Genomic DNA, 17990 nt, shown 5'->3' with positions numbered 1-17990 from the left:
ATATCCAAGGACACTGACACTGAACACCTAAACTTCACTGAGCCCAGCCTCCAATTACAGAAAGCCCTACACTACGTTAAAAATGTACATCAACTAATTCACCTTGGTTCAAAGAAACTGCAGGCATTCCTGAAGGATCAAGAACAAAGTTTTCAACTAACTGACTCACAGTGAAAGGAAATATCTGAATGGGTAACAAAAGCCTGTCAGGTCTGTCAATTGGTTAATGCTTACAGTTCCAAGCTTCCTGTAAGAAAGCACCTACAAGGAACCAGACCAGGACAATTCTGGGAAGTGGATTTTACTGAAATTAAGCCAGCTAGGTATGGACTTAAATATCTCCTAGTCTTTGTAGATACATTTTCAGGATGGATTGAAGCCTTTTCCACAAAATAAAAAACAATGGCCCAAATGGTGGTCAAGTATATTCTGAAAGATATTTTTCGAAGATACGGCCTGCCTAAGGTAATAGGGTCTAATAATGGAACGGTGTTCATGTCCCAGATAAGTCAGGGGTTAGCCAGGACCCTGGGGATTGATTGGAAGTTACATTGTGCTTATAGAACCCAGAACTCAGGACAGGTAAAAAAAAATAATTAGAACCATTAAAGAGACCTTAAAAAATTAAGCTTAGAGACCAGCAAAAAGCATTAGACTATGCTCCTGCCTTAGGCACTGTTTCATGCAAGAAATACTCCCTCTGTTTCTTTGTGCAAACTCACGCCCTCTGAAATTCTCAGTGGGGCCCCTCCTCCAGTAAGGGACCTAACGCCAACTCTAAGATCTAAAGATCCCTTCAACACCCCCTTGCTTGTCAGACTTAAAACTATTGAAAGAACTCAGCTATTCATGTGTAAACAGCTGGCCACTCCCTACCAACTTGGGAGGAAGGGACTCCATATGGATATCAAGTAAGAGACTTTATCTACATAAGACGACATCTGGAGTCATCCCTGGAACCCCGCTGGAAAGAACCATACCACGTGCTAATTATAACACCTACAGCACTAAAAGTAGACGGAATCACTTCCTCGATCCATGCTTCTCATCTCAAGCCTGAGCCCTGTCCAGACTCTGGCTGGAAACTGGAAAAGAGTGGTAACCCTTTCAAATTGTGTATTCACCGTGTGGATAAGGCTATAGACTCTCCCCTTGGCCACCAGTAGTCATAACCCTCATCAGCCCGTTCAGCAGTGATGGCTGATCACAAATCCTACTACACAAGAAGTATGGTCTTTCTTGCATACAGCCCCCTTAGGGACCTGGTGGCCATCTCTCCACCCAGATATTTGTCAGCTGGCTATAGGTCTTTCCTATTGGGATATCCCAGATGAAGAGGATCCCACTAATATTCGATTAAATACCTTTTGTACGATAGATAATGGAAACAAACATTATAGATGTAGGGACACGTGAGCCAGATGCAGGTTGGCTAGCCTAGATTACTATGTTTGCCCGGGGGAATATCAAAGCCACAAACAGCCATGACGATGTGGGGGAAAAGCCGACTTCTTCTGTAAGTCATGGGGATGTGAGCATACAGGGAGTGCCTGGTGGAACCCAAACTCCTCATTAAATTCAGTACACAGCATTGGCCATATTACCAATTAGAAAACCAAAACCGATGGGCCCCAGAGGGGTCTCTAGATCCTCAAATTCTGTGTAACCTTTTTAAATTGTGCAAGTGCTCAAAAGGGTGAACGGAGATTCCCCGTATGTGGAGGCCTTTTCCCTCCTTCGCTCACATCCTGAACTATGCTTCTCCAATAGATCCTCACCCTCAGCTTTGTGCTCCAGACTCTCTGCTGTCAATCCCACCTCAGCAACCTGATTTGTCCCCTCCAATTACTAGATCAAAAACCCAAACCTCCGCCAGTTCTCAGACCATTGCCTCCTTGCTGAGGTAGCAAGTACTGAGGCACCCCTCCACGAGTCACTCCTCTCTTCTCCTTTCAGTGCCCGCACCGGGTCCCACCAAGTCTCTTTCCAGCTAACCCAAAGGTCAAACCAGGTGAGGAGAACCCTCAGTCCCCAATTCAGGATGTAATGAAAATGGTCATTAAAGTTGTTTGTCATCACTGAAAACAGGTTACTTATTATTTAAACTCCCTCACAGGTTTTTTGGGAACACACTCCCGTCTTCCCCTCAGCTCTATCTGTTCTACTGCTCACTTTTTTGTTGATAGGAAAATCCCAAACCCCTTTCCCATTATTCTTTTACATTTCTCCTTCCTCATACTCATATCCACAAAGCTGCTTTCACCCCCTGCCTTCCCCGTCTTCCGCCTCTACATCAGGCCCAAAAAAAAGTCTTTACTGACCTTCTCTAGAAGTCCTCACCATGGCTGACTTAAGGACTTTCTGCAACAGAGTCCCTATAAAAGAGTTCAATGTAGATAAACTTCCTCTTTTCATGTTGCCTGTTCTACTTGTCCACTAGCTGGAAAAATCAGCACTCCTAAGGTAGACACCCCCTTACTAGTTTTTCACAAAATATGTGAACAAGGCCGCTGACCTTGAGCTGGGGCTTCACAGAGATGGCTACATTTCTAAGATAAAAAGGTACCAACTGGGCTCCATGGTAACAGCTGGCAGGGAGAAAAAAAAAGAGAAGAAAAAAGCTCTCCGCATCCCAGGTGTCATTAAAAATGTAACTTGTCCAGAACAGAGGAAAAAAAAACACAAACAAAAACTGCTTTTTTGTGAACTTCTGCAGACTGTGAACTTCTGATCCCCTTCCGTTACATGTTGGGTACAAAATTCTGAAAATACCTAAACTTGGGGTTCAGGGGATTAATTGATTACAACAGAAGCTATGCCTTCTAAATCAGGTTGCATCTAAATAGGACTGTTTCAGTGTCTTCCGTTCTATCTTAGGTGCCTTGCCTTGTCCATACCTACAACAGTATAATTCTATATACTTAAACATTGTTTATGTTTTCATAAAAAGGTCAACAGATGTGATTAATTATGTAATGGTGCAGATGTTTCCCAGAATGCTCTATCATGATGCACGATCATTTACATATAAATAGGGGGGCATACAACACGGTTCTGCTGGGAACATGTATCCCTCACTTTAGCCATGAAATAAGGAATAGGAGTTGCTGCAGGGGTGGGTACAGGAACCACTGGCGTAGTCCATGGGACACAACAAATGACCCAATTAGAAGCAGCAGTAGACCAAAGCTATTAAAAACCTCCATCACAGCTTTACTCGAATCTTTTACCTCTCTCTCTGAAGTTGTTTTACAGAATAGGCGAGGGTTGGACTTCCTCTTCATGAGAAAAGTGGGCCTTCGTGCTGCATTGAGGGAAGAATGTTGTTTTTATGCCGACCATACTGGTTGTACAAGAATCAATGAGTAAATTAGGAAGACAACTTGAAGAGCGTCAACGAAAGAGAGAGGTCCAAAAAAGGGTGGTTTGAGTCTTCGTTCACACAGTCCCCCTGGTTAACTACGCTTTTATCAGCCCTGGCCGGTCCATTAATAATCCTCATTTTTTGCTAAATGTAGGAACCTGTTTGCTCCATCGTGTAGTTTCATTTCTCAAATGGCACAAGTTAAACTTTTGGTAATCAGAAAACAATATACCCCACTAGGAGACATAAAATGTGACACCACCCAAAGAACACTTTTATGATTAAAAGTAACCAGAAGAAGTGGGGAATGAAAGGTTACTAAAATAGGTATTTGTCACTTCCTGTTTTTCTGTATGCTTAACAAAACACTGTTGAAATCTTGAGAATTGTTTGCTAATCTTGTTCCCAGAATGTGCTGTCCCCAACTGCCAAACCGCAGATTGAAATCCCTCACCTGGTTGCACGCAAACCGCCCACTCGCCCTGACCCATCAATAAACTTCACTCCCTGCCCTCTCCAAGGAAAGTATATAAGCTCTGCTTAAACTGTTCTCAGGACTCTCTGCTCTATTCAAGTGAGCTCTGAGCCCCAGCATGCTGGACCCTCAATAAACCCTTTGCTGTTGCATGAGACAGTCTCTTGGTGGTCTCTTCCTCTGATGCTCGAACGACCTTTACATTGGTACAATCATAAGTGTGACCTTTGCTTTTGTGTCCAGAAAATTACTGTGATAAAATGTATATGTAGATCAGGTGACATCAGTATTTCTTCCACAATTTCTGGGAGCAATATTTTGAAGATATATAAATTAGTATTGGGAGTACAAATAGGTGTAACCCGTGTCTATGAATATAGAGATAATGCATGAATTGACCATACTGTGAATAAGTAATATAACTAGTTCCAACTTTAAATAATGGATTGAATTTATATCTGAAAAAATACAGAAAATCTTATATTGATATACATACATTCATTTCAATGAGTTATACATCTAATGGTAATATTAGGGTTATGGTTTATCATGAAGAATGTGAGTTTTGCTTCAAAAGTGATTATGGAAATTGAAAATAATGTGTTTTGAAAGAAGTCTAATGAAAAGACTAGTCAAGAAATAAGGAGGAATAAATGTGTTCTGATTCAGGAAGTGATTGAAAGTGAAACAAATGCCTATAAATTTTCTAAATTGTGGATGAAATATATACACAATGATGTGATTAAATTGAAGAAATAGTAACATACCAGTGTTGAATAAAAATTAACATCAAAATATACATCATGTCCCATAGGAATCTACTTGCATTGATGTTAAACTGGGTCAGTTACTGTAGAAATATTAGGATTTGTGTGCACCATTCAGTGAAGTTAGTTTTTAGTACTAGGAAACATATATGTATTTCAGGGGAATGAATATTTCTGAAAATAAACTTGTAAAAAGTAGATTATAAGACAATGTACATGAACGTGAATTAATTTAGGGAGTGTATATAAGACACATATATTTCATTTTTTGAATAATTTGGAGAATATATATATATATATATATATATATATATATATATATATATATTTACAAAACTCACACAGAGATATTAAAAAGTAGCAATATATATGCCAATCAAAATTTATCGTGAAATATATATCGTCCACATATCAAAAAATATTTCTTTTACTGAACATGGATTTATATACAATGTTGTTCAACTAGGAAGCTCCTCATGGGTTGAATTTTCAGTTACAACACCGTTTAGGAGGAGTGATTTCTTCTCACAATTTGTATCTGCCAAGTCAGCCACCTCACAAGTATGTACGTGTGATACCAGGTAGGATTCTATATGTGCATATACAAATACATGTGCTGAATAGGCTACAGAGAAAGGGACACAGAAATTCACATATTTGTTAACTTTAAAAACACATGAAAAACTACCTCAATTGAAAATTGACTAGGTTTATAACTCCTACCCTATATATATTGCAAAAGGCAAGCCCAGCTATACACCATGCCACCTCTGAACTATTTGTATTTCTATTCTGTTTGGGTTATTTTTCTCCATCATATTAGGATTAGTAGTCAGAGTATAGTAGGGTATGGGTTAGTGTCAGAGATTCAATATTTCAAATGGAAAATTGGAAAATGAATACAATGTGTATGCAAATATGTGCTACACAAAAATCTTCCCACTCTCATCCAGAACAATGCATTGACATTACCTCCGTGCCAAGTAATACACAATTAGAGGAGAAGTGTTAGAAACTCTGTGAATACATATCTGGAATGGAATATGCTCAGGAGTTCACAAACTTGGAGGTGGTAGAGGAGTTTCCCAAACTAAGGGACAGGGTTCACATTTCACAAACAGGGAGCTCTGCTGCCCTAAAGACTTCTTGAAAAACTGCCTATTAGGTTGGGCACTTGAAATATATGTTGTTGTCAGGAGTTTTTGCTTCCTTTCTAGTGAGAACATCAAAGCTGGGTCTGCATCTATGTGACCTGGAGAGCTTGGTTTATTATTTTCCAATTAACATGAGGCAGCAGTGCTTAATTATCCCTTTCTACGTAAATTGTGGCAACTGGGGGCTAAGTGTCTTCCCATGTGGACTGTGGAGCCATTTGGTCATCCTCCTATTTTCATGGTTTTTCTTGCTGCTTTCTTTCATGGTATTTGCTTCATGAAATACAAGGAATTCAGGTGGGACACAGTGCTGGTGGGAGTTCTGTTACGTGTGGTGGGTCAGGGTTTTCAGGAGAATGAACCAACCAGTCAGCTATCCCACATAGCTTTCCCCCTTGTCCATAGAAACCTGGTTCTGAACATTGCCCTGAAACCTCTCCATATAACAATATGCCTTTACATAGAACTGTCTGCTGGTGGCACCATGTCAGTCACAAGCCATTTGGAAGCCAATGGCAGATCCACATGGCCCCCTACAGATGTTTTATCATACACCTGCCCACCTCTTATCTAGGCCCACCACTCAGCAGGCTCGAACTTACTGGTTTCTCTCTTCTACACCATTTTCATGAATCCCAGTCAATCAAGGCACTGTCTGGTACACTCATGATCAGACATAGGACATTCAAAGGTTCATCAGTACGACCTGGTCATGGGAAATTCAAAAATTTCATGGTATTCATCTAGGCATTTTTCAAGCATGAAGTTGGAGGCACTGGGGGTTTCAAATCATTCTGAAACCAATAAATGGTGAGGAAGCTCATTTCAATGAAAGCTCTGGAGAACTCTTACAGTCAAGGCTTCCCAAAGAGTGGCCAAAAGGTTACATGAAGCCAGGCCCATTGTGGTCTACAATGTGAGGAACATGATTGTTTTGACTCTCAAATATGGCTGCCCTGTCTTTAAGAATAAAATCATGTGATATCCTGAGATTCCCAGTGCTCTGTGGAAAGACACTCTGGGCCTAGATCTCAGTTTCCAAGGGCGACTCTCATGCGTGTCCTCCTAAAATCCCAACACAATTCATGGCAATACTTCTCTGAGATCAGTTTCAGAACTCAGTCTCTAAGGGGAATCACACCAGAGTTCAAGCCCAGGTGGACCCAGGCATCCCTTACAACCACCACACAAATGACCACAATTAAAACCAAAACACTCCCACATGGCCCTCATCTTTTTCCACATAGACACTCATCATTACCTCTGGCTGAAGCTTTCCATGAGGGGCGCAGCCCAAGAGAGTGTCCAAAATAAGCACCCTTGCCCCTCATTTGCCGAACGTCAGGGTGTCCTGGACACCTTTCCTGTGAACCAGAAGTGATCAAAGAGGCCTACCATTAAAACTGCTCTGCTTCTCAAATTTGAGGCCACTGATTGTGGGGTTTAGATTCTTTATGTGAATTGGAGTCATGAGAAAACCCAAGCATCTATGTTCTAGTCTCTGCAGGGCTTTGAAGAACTCATTTGACACAAAGGATCCAGATTCTCACTTGATGGAGATCAGGAACCTTTCAGAGCAATGCGAGAGACTCCATCTACAATGACTGCTCTTTTGGCCATTTTGGCTTTGGATGCACACATGGGATCTTTCTTTAGGTACATCAGGTGCTGAGAATCTAAGCCACAGGGTCACACAGGGCCAAGATGCTAATTGAGACACATTCCATTCCAAAGCAATTAATCAAAAAGCCACAGGTGATGCCGATTCATTTCCACTTGAAAACTGTTTTCTTCAGGCTTCACAAGGGTTGGCCTGAGGCAAAGACGTTCCTGACATTGAGGGCAATAGTACAATAGGTAAGCAAAAGGCCTAAAGCACAGTTTTTCCACTGAGAGTTCACTGGTCACACTGATATCTGAGTTTTCTGAGATGCTCGCCATTCCTTTCAGGTATCCAGTACATGGCTATGGCACAGAGCTTGGAGGTGGTACATATCTTGGACACAAAACCATGAGCCTATTCTCGAGAGTGGCCAGAATTCAGGAAGAAAACAGGAACTTAGGAAGTTAGCAGATGTTGCCAATCGATAAGGCAAGCTGCAGTCCATTCATAAATTGGGCAGGATGAATGCTGGGAAGCTCTCTACTAGACAGAACACATCCATTGATGCATTCTCTTTTCTAATGTCTACAACCACTGACACAGTGGGATACACAGACATAGAAACACTCGCCTTGTCAAAGGACTTACTAGAAACTCTTCACTCCAAACCAAACAAACTGCCACTCCTACCTATTCTCAGAACATGAGACAAAACCACAAACCCTCACCCACACCCACAAAGTCACCTCCTTCCCACAAGTAGGTCTGTGACTATCCAGAGTGTCCTCTGACTTGTTTTGGTTAAAGACCTGGAGGACATGGTTTCTTATTTTCCAATGAACATGAGGTAGCACAGCAGATTTCTCTCATTGTAGATAAACTGTGGCCACTGGGGGCTAAGTGTCTCCCCTTGTGGACTGTGAAGCCATTTATTTATCCTCCACTTTTCGTGGTGTTTCTTGCTGCTGCACTGGGTGTTTGCTATTTGCATCACAAAATACATGGAGTTCAAATGGGACACAGTGCTGAATGGAGTTCTGTCACGTGTGCTGGGTCAAGGTCTGCAGGAGAATGCACCAAGAAGGCTTCTATCCCACATATCCCTGAAACCGCTCCATATAATAGGATGCCTTTACATATAAGCGACTGCTTGCAACACCATATCAGTCACAAGACATTTGGAAGCCAATAGCACATCCACATGTCCACAACACAGATGTTTTATCACAAACCTGCAAACCACTGCTCTAGGCCCACTACTCAGCAAGCTCCAACTTTCTGGAATCTCTGTTCTACACCCAATTTCATAAACCCAGTCAATCAAGGTAGTGTCTGGTACACTCATGATCGGCAACAGGACATCCAAAAATCTCCAGTGCAACCTGGCCATGGGATTTTTTAAAAAATCATGGTATTTATCTAGCCATTTTTCAAAAATGAAGTTGGAGGCACTTAGGGTTTCAATTCATTCAGGAACGATTAACTAGTGTGGAAGTTCATTTCAATGAAAGCTCTGGAGAACACTAACAGACAAGGCTTCCCAAAGAGTGACCAAAAAGTTACATAAAGTAAGGCCCATTGAGGTCTAGAATGTGAAGTCCATATGATTTTTGACTCTCAACTATAGGTGCCAAGTCTTTCAGAGTCAAATCATGTGATATCCTGGCTGAGAGGCCCAGTGCTCCGTGGAAAGCCACCCTGGGCCTAGATCTCAGTTTCCAAGGGCAGCACTCATGCCGGGTTTCCTAAAATCCCATGACTATTCATGGCAGTACTTCTCTGAGGTCAGTTCCAGAACTCAGTCTCTAAGGGAATCACACCAGAGTTCAAAAACAGGTGGACCAATTCATCTCTTCCAACAGCCAAACAAAAGACCACAATTTAAACCAAAAGACTTCAACACAGCTTTCATCTTCTTCCATATAGACACTCATAATAACCTCTGGCTGTAGTTTTCCATGAGGGGCACAGCCCACGATCGTGTCCAAAATAAGCTTTCTTGCACCTAATTTGCCTAAAGTCGGGGTGGCCTTCTTGTGAACCAGGAGAGATCAAATAGGCTTCCCATTAGTACTGCTCCACTTCTTCAATTTGAGGCCAACTGACTGTGGGGTTCAGATTCTTTATGTGAATTGGAGTAATGAGAAAACCCAAGCACCTATGGGATAGCCTCTGCAGGGATTTGAAGAACTCATTTGACCCAAAGGATCCCTATTCTCACTTGATGGAGGTCAGGAAAGTTACAAAGGAAGGCGAGAGACTTCATCCACAAAGACTGCTCTTTTATCCATTTTGGTTTTGGATGTACACATGGGATCATTATTTGGATCCATCAGGAGATGAGAATCTAAGCCACAGCATCACAAAGGGCCAAGAGGCTGATTCAGACACATACTTTTCAAAGCAATTAAGCAAAGAGCCACAGGTAATGCCCATTCATTTCCATTTGACAACTGTTTTCTTCAAGCTTCACAAAGGGGTGGCCTGAAGAAAAGACCTTCCTGACATTCAGGGCAACAGAAGAATAGGTAAACAAAAGGCCTCAAGCAGGGTTTCTCCACTGAGACTTTCCTGGTCACACTGATACCTGAGTTCTCGGAGGTGCTTGCCAATCCCTTCAGCTACCCAGTACATGCTCATGTCACAGAGGTTTGAGGTTGTATATATCTTAAACACAAAACCATTAGCCTATTTTGGAGAGTGGCCAGAATTCAGGAAGAAAACAGGTACTTAGTAAGATAGCAGGTGCTGCCCATCAATAAGGAAAGCTGCAGTCCATTTATAAATTGTGCAGAATGAATGCTGGGAAAGTTTCTGCTAGACAGGACACTTCCATTGATGCATTCTCTTTTCTAATGTCTCCAACCACGGACACAATTGGATACACAGACACAGAAACACTCGCCTTGTCAAACGACTTACTAAAAATAGTTCACTCCAAACCAAACAAACCTCCATTCATTCCTATTCTCAGAACATGAGACAAAACCACAAACCCACACCCACACCACAAAGGCACCTCCTTCTCCCATGTAGGTCTGTGACTATCCAGAGTGTCCTCTGACTGGTAGGCCATACTATGTTCCCCAGAAATGGCCTGTTCTTTCTCAGATCTGGTCTCCTTGGCCAACTCTGTGAAGTTGTCAGGAGCCAGTGGTGAGCCACTACCTGCTTTCTCATGAAGGCCCCTCTTCATAGCTTTCCTTGCATTTGGCCATCCTCACATCAGTATGTCCTAAGAAAGACTGAGGCTGTCCTCGGTAAATCAAAATAAGTTCAACCACTGGGACTGGGACTGGGACTGGCTGTGGGTGCCTGGCTTCCTGGATTTCAAGTTCAGAGAATTTCATCACCAAGAAAGTGATATGAGGTCACTTCCTTCAGGAACTGAATGAGGTCACTGCCTTGGCAACCACGTTGTCCTAACAATTGCTTCCAAGAGTCCCATGAGATGGAGGCTGCCCCTAATTCCTGTGACAGTTTCACAATTTAGAATGGTATACAAACCATTGGTAACTGGGAATAGCTCTCCACACAGGCCTGGTTTGGTCCTTCAGGTCTACATTAAGAAAAGAGAGGCTGATTCAGACACATACCTTCATGCTGACCAGGTAGTTTGCAATGGGAGATGACTTTTGCTCTCTCAGTTCCTTCATAGCTGCTTACAAATTCTCCAGGGATCATTTTTGCATGGACCTTTTAGTTTCTCAGCAGTTGGAAGATCCCCTGCATTCCTGAATTGTAAGACCAACTCTATCTCTGCTCTTCTGTAAAATTAGATTGAGAGAACATTGTATGGTTAGGGTTAATAACAGGTTCGATTTGGGTTGGAAAGAAAACTAAACGGTTGAGCAAACAGGGTCCTACAGTTAGCAATAATATGAGGATTATTAATGGACCGGCCAGGGCAGATAAAAGCGTAATTAACCAGGTGGACTGTGTGAACCAAGACTCAAACCACCCTTTTTGGGCCTCTCTCCCTCTTTGATGCTCTTCAAGTCGTTTTCTTAATTTACTCATAGATTCTTTTACAACTCCAGTATTCCCAGCATAAACACAACATTCTTTTCTCAATGCAAGCACAAAGGTTCCCTTCATTCATGAAGAGGAGGTTCAACACTCGCCTGTTCTGTAAAACAACTTCAGAGAGAGAGAGAGGTTAAAGATTCCTGTAAAACTGTGATGGAGGTTTTTAATGTCTTTAAGCTTTGGTCTATTTCTGCTTCTAATTGTGTCTTTGTTGTGTCCCATGAACTAGGGCAGTTGTTCTTGTGCCCACCCATTCAGCAACTATTATTCCTAATAGAATGGCTAAAGTGAGGGATACAGGTTCCCAGTAGAACCGGGTTGTATGCCCCCCTATTTGATCTTTTAAAGAACCTGCTTCATGATAGAGCACTCTGGAAAACATCTGCATCATTACATAATTAATCACATTTGTTGACCATTTTATGAAAACATAAATAATTTTTAAGTGTATAGAATTATACTGTTGTAGGGATGGACAAGGTGAGGAAACTAAGATAGCACCAAAGAGAGGAAAACAGTCTTATTTGGTTGCATCTGGATTTAGAGGGCATTGCTTCTGTTTTAATCAATTAAGCCCCTGAACCCGAAGTTTCGGTAGTTTCAGAATTTGTACCCAACATGTAAGGAAAGGGGCTCAGAAGTTCACAGTCTGCAGAAGTTCACAAAAAGCAGTTTTTGTTTTTGTTTTTTTTCCTCTGTTCTGGGTAAGTTAACTTTTCAAGGACACCTTGGAACGGGACAGCTTTTTTGTCTCTTTATTTTCTCCCTGCCAGCTGTCACCATGGAGCCCAGTTGGTAAGTTTTTTATCTTAGAAATGTAGCCATCTTTGTGAAGAACCAGCTCAAGGCCTGAGGCATCGTTCACATATTTTGTGAAAAACTAGTAAGTCGGTGTCTAGCTTAGGAGTGGTGATTTTTCCAACCAGTGGTCAAGTAGAACATGGCAAGATGAAAAGTGGAAGTTTATCTCCATTGAACTCTTTCAGAGGGACTCTTTTTCTGAAAGACCTAAAGTAAGCCTTGGTGAAGACTTGTGGAGAAGGTCATTTAAGACATTTCTGTGGACCTGGTACAGAGGGGGAAGATGGGGAAGGCGAGGCTGAGAGAAGTTCCGTGGATCTGAGAATGAGGAAGGAGAGATGTAAAAGAATAATGGGAAAGGGTTTTGGGATTTTCCTAGCAACAAAAACTTGAGCAGTAGAACAGGTAGAGCAGAGGGGAAGACGGGAGTGAGTACCCCACAAAGCCTGTGAGGGACTTTAAATTCTTAGTAACCTCTTTTCAGTGATGACAAAGCAACTTTAAAGGCCATTTTCATTACATCTAGGATAGGGGTCTGAGGGCCCTTCTCAGCTTGTTTGAGCTTTGGGTTAGCTTGTTAGAGGACCTGGTGGGATCCAGTGCAGGCACTGACAGGAGAAGAGAGGAGTGAGTGGGTGGAAGGGTACCTCAGTATCTGCTACCTCAGCAAGGGGGCAATGGTCTGAGAACTGGTGGAGGTTTGGGTTTTTGATCTAGTAATTGGAGGGGAGAAATCAGGTGGCTGTGGTGGGAGTGACAGCAGAGAGACCAGAGCAGAAGGCTGAGAGTGAGGAACTATGGGAGAAGCATAGTACAGGATGTGAGCGAAGGAGGGAAAAGGACTCCACATAGAGGAATTTCCCCTTTTTGAGCACTTGCCGAAGTTAAAAATGTCACACAGAATTTGAGAATTAGAGACCCCGCTGGGGGACATAGTTTCTGGTTGTCTAATTGGTAATATGGCCAATGCTGTCTACTGAATTTGATGAGGATTTTGGGTTCCACCAGACAGCCCCTGTGTGCTCACATCCCCATGACTTAAAGAAGAAGTCGGCTTTTCCCCCACACAGCCATGACTGTTTGTGGCTTTGATAGTCCCCCGGGCAAATATAGTAATCTAGGCTAGCCAACCTGAATCTGGCTCGTGTGTCCCTGCATCCATAATGTTTGTTTCAATTTTTATGGTACAGAAGGGATTTAATGAAATTTTAGTGGGATCCTCTTCATCGGGGATATCCCAATAGGAAAGACCTATAGCCAGCTGACAAATATCTGGGTGGAGAGATGGCGACCAGGTCCCTAAGGGGGCTGTATGCGAGATAGACCATACTTCTTGTGTAGTAGGATTTGTGATCAGCCATCGCTGCTGAATGGGCTGATGAGGGTTAGAACTACTGGTGGCCAATGGGAGAGTCTATAGCCTTATCCACATGGCGAATACACAATTTGAAATGGTTACCAGTCTTCTCCCGTTTCCAGCCAGAGTCTGGACACGGCGAAGGTTTGAGATGAGAGGCATGGATCCAGGAAGTGATTCCCTCTACTTTTACCGCTGTAGGTGTTTTAAGTAGCACCTGATATGTTCCTTTCCATCAAGGTTCCAGGGATGACACTTGATGTTGTCTTATGTAGATGAAGTCTCTTACTTGATATTGATGTGGAGTCACCTCGTCCCCAGGTTGGTAGGCAGTGGCCAGCTGTTTCCACCGGTATCGCTGAGTTCTTTCAATGGCTTTAAGTCTATCAAGCAAGGAGGTGTATAAGGGATCTTTAGGCCTTAGAGTTAGGGTTAGGTCCCTTACTGGAGGAGGGGCACCATAGAGAATTTCATAGGGGGTGAGGTTAAACAAAGAAACAGAGGGAGTATTTCTCACATGAAACAGTGCATAAGGCAGGAGCATAGTCCAGTCTTTTATGCCGGTCTCTAAGCTTTATTTTATTAAGGTCTCTTTAATGGTTCTATTTATTTTTTCAACCTGTCCTAAGCTCTGGGATATATAAGCATAATGTAACTTCCAACTAATCCACAGGATCCTCGTTAACACCTGAGTTACCTGGGTCCATTATCAGACCCTATTACCTTAGACAGACCATATCTTGGAAAAATATCTTTCAGGATCTTCTTGAAAACCATTTGGGCCGTTTTTGTTGTTGTTGTTGTTATTTTTTGTTTTTTTATGTTTTTTTTTGTGTGTGTGTGTGTGAAAGGCTTTAATCCATCCTGAAAATGCATTTACAAAGACTAGGAGGTATTTAAGTCCATACCTTGTTGGCTTAATTTCAGTAAAGTCTACTTCCCAGAATTGTCCCGGTCTGATTCCTCGTAGGTGCTTTCGTCTAGGAAACTTGGAAGGGTAAGCATTAACCAACTGATGGACCCGACAGGCTTTTGTTACCCGTTCAGTTATTTTCTTTCGCTGTGAGTTGGTTAGTGGAAAACTCTGTTCTTGATTCTTCAGAAATGCCGGCAATGTCTTTGAACCAAGGTGAGTGAGTTGATGTATATTTTTAACGTAGTGTAGGGCCTTCTGTAATTGCAGGCTGAGCTCGATGAAGTTGAGGCGTTCAGTGTCAGTATCCTTAAATGTTATCAAAAGCTTGCTGGTGCTCAGGGGTCCATTGGAATTGGGCATCTCCCTTTAAAACTGGGTATAAAGGAGCAGCTAAGGACGCAAACCCAGGTATCCATAACCTGCAGAAGCCAGCAGTCCCAAGAATCTCTCTGAGTTTTCTCCTGTTTGATGCCGGTGGTATCTGCACAATGGTTTGTTTTCTGGGCTCAGTGAGTCATCGTTTACTGCCCCTAAGGGAATAGCCCAGGAAGATTACTTTATGCTAGCAAATTTGGGCCTTTTTGGCAGAAGCTCTATACCTGAGTTAAGCAAGCTCGCATAATAGTGCTTGGGTCCCAGACTCACAGTTTTCCTTGGTGTTGGCTGCCAGTTATCCACATATTGAATCAGGTTGACTTCGGGGTGTGTAGTTCTGAAGTTGTTGAGATCTCTGTGGAGGGCTTCATCAAAGTGAGTAGGGGAGTTTTGAACCCCTGTGGGAGTCTAGTCCAAATTAGTTGACCAGACGTTCCGGTTTCTGGGACTACCCACTTGAAAGCAAACAGCAACTGACTATCTTTATGCAGAGGCAAGCAAAAGAAAGCATCTTTTAAGTCCATAACAGTATACCATTTCCGCTCAAGTTTCAGAGTGCTAAGTAGATTGTACGGATTATGTACCGTGTGGTGAATGTCCTGCACTCTGTGGTTAATCTCTCTTAGGTCTTGAACGGGTGATAGTCCCCAGTTCCTGGCTTCTTTTACTGGTAGCACAGGATTGTTCCAGGCCAATTAACAGGGACTTAGGACACCTATGGCCAGATATTTTTGAATATGGGGCCTTATCCCATCTTTAGCTTTTTTTGCTTAGAGGATATTTTTTGACATTGATTGGGGAAGCTGAGGTTTTTAAATCCACTGTTATTGGAGGTTGTTTAAAGGCCAGGTCTAACCCAGCAGTCTTTGCCCACGCATCTGGGTAATCTGTTATCCATTTCTGGGGTAGTTTACCTGTTTGATCAGTCTTGGAGGGTGTGAAGAGTGGATGTTCATCTTCTACTAATATAGTTAAAGCCGTGACTATAGGAGTTTTCACTGAAGGATTTAGAAATTTCATTTGGGGCCCTTCAGGGTTAAAAGTTATTTTGGCCCAGAGCTTGCTGAGCAGATTTCTGCCCATCAATGGGTCCGGGCATCCTGGGATTACTAGGAAGGAGTGATGGATTTCTCCTTTCCCCAGGTCCATGTTCCTCTTATTTGTCTAAGCCTGATATTTTCTTCCATTAGCCCTTTGAACTACAGACCTTTTATTTGATAGAGGGCCCAATGGGGCCTTGAGGGCTGAGTATACTGCTCCTGTATTCACTTCAAAGTTTACTTGGGTCCCCTCCACTTCAAAAGTCACCCTGAGCTAGGGGAAGGGATCTGAGCCCCGACCTTCTTAGTCATCCTCCAGACTCAGAATGGCTGCCTGGCATGGCTGTCTCTTTCTAGGGCACTCTTTGGCCCAGTGTCCTTTTTCTTTACAGTAGGCACATTGATCTGAGGCTAGGGGTGGCCTCTGGCGTGGGCCCAGGTATCCCTTCCTGTCACCCTGTTTCTTAATTTCTGGCCTATTTGCTGTTGTAACCAGGACCTTAGTCAATGTCTTAGTCTGTCTTTTGATTCTCTCATCCTCCATTTGCTCCCTTTCTTTCTCCCTGTTGCTCTCTTATAGTATACTTTCTTGGCTTCTCTGACTAAATCTCTCTTTTAACTTTTTTTTAATAACCATGACAGCTTGCCCAATTAAGGCCATCATGACAGATGCCTTTTGATCCTCTGCCTGAGGATCGAAAGGAGTATATCTCATATATGCCTCCATAATTCTCTCTAGAAACATAGAGGGAGATTCATCAGGCCTTTGAATAATCACTCTTACCTTGTCCAAATTAGTTGCTCACCTAGCGGCCGCTTGGAGACCTGCTATTAGAGCCTGGCAATAAGTGGAAAGATGCTCCCTACCTTCACAGGTGTTGGCGTCCCAGTTGGGTCGGTTCAAGGGGAAGCCGGCTTTGAGTATGTTGGAAAGTTGTGTCGATCACCCATCTGGTATGAGGATATTTTCTTCTAGCTTCCAGGAGGTTTTTCTCTCATTCCTTTGTCATGAAGAGAGTCTCTAGGAGTTGTTGGCAGTCATTCTGAGTAGGCAGGTGTGAAAACGCCCCCGAGTTTTTTGAGTTCTTTTAGCCGGGCCAGCTTTCTCCTGGGAAGGAGGGGCTGTGTGTTCCATGGGAGAGTCATCGGAATGGCAGTGGGCCAGCCTAGCTTCCTCGAATGATGGAGAGGCTGAGTCAGCAGAAGGGGAATCACTTAGAGGGTTTTGGGTGTTGGGGGACAAGGGCAGAAGATAAGGAGGGGGAGGAGAGTCCAGTAGAGTCTTGAGACACAGGGAGAACAGAGGGTGGAGGAAAAGGAGCAGAGAGTTTGAGAGATAGAATCATGGGGGAAGGAGTAGGAGTGGGGGCAGGGACAAGGAAAGGCTTCACCCATGGAGGAGAAGATTTGCAGAGGTCTTGTCAAGTTAACATATACGACTGCTGATCTGGATGGCTTTGTGACCCCGGCTGAAAGACAATATCTCTGACTTTTCGAATTAGTGCGAAGTAGAAAGATCCTTCTGGGGGCCCTCTGACTCCAAAGGCGGGTCATTCTGAGGCACAGAATCTACCAGGTTTAGCGTTTTACTGAAAAAGAAAGATTCTGAGCCCTTAAGCAGACTTTGGTAAAGTGATCAAGGGTCAGGGACAGAAGCATTGAAGTGCTCTTTCCCATAATAAAAGATACACAGACATTGAAAGCAACGACACATGACACAGACAAGACAAGACAATAAAGAAAGGCAATGGACGTCCAATACTGAGACCAAAACTGAGTAGCTGGCAAAACCCGATGGGCTGGCAATACCAAATCCAAAACAAAATAGCACTGAGTCGAGGATACTATTGTTCCTCGATTTCCTGACTCCATTCCCCAGGGACATGGCCTGTGGCTCTGTGACATGTCTGTCAGCCACACTCGTAGAGAGCACACTCTCTTCACTGATAGCCATTTTGCCAAACCCTAACCTGAAACCTGAAACCAGAAAGACGGGCCTTATTTAACCCCAGAGGAGCCCGTTGGGTGTCTTTCGTCTGTGGTGGCCGGATCTCGCTGGGGCCACCAAATGTAAAGGTCGGGCGAGGGTCGGTGAAAGAGACCACCAAG

Source organism: Callospermophilus lateralis, unplaced genomic scaffold, assembly GCF_048772815.1.
Source record: "Callospermophilus lateralis isolate mCalLat2 unplaced genomic scaffold, mCalLat2.hap1 Scaffold_261, whole genome shotgun sequence".
In the NCBI taxonomy this organism is placed as follows: domain Eukaryota; kingdom Metazoa; phylum Chordata; class Mammalia; order Rodentia; family Sciuridae; genus Callospermophilus; species Callospermophilus lateralis.
This window is presented reverse-complemented; position numbering follows the sequence as displayed.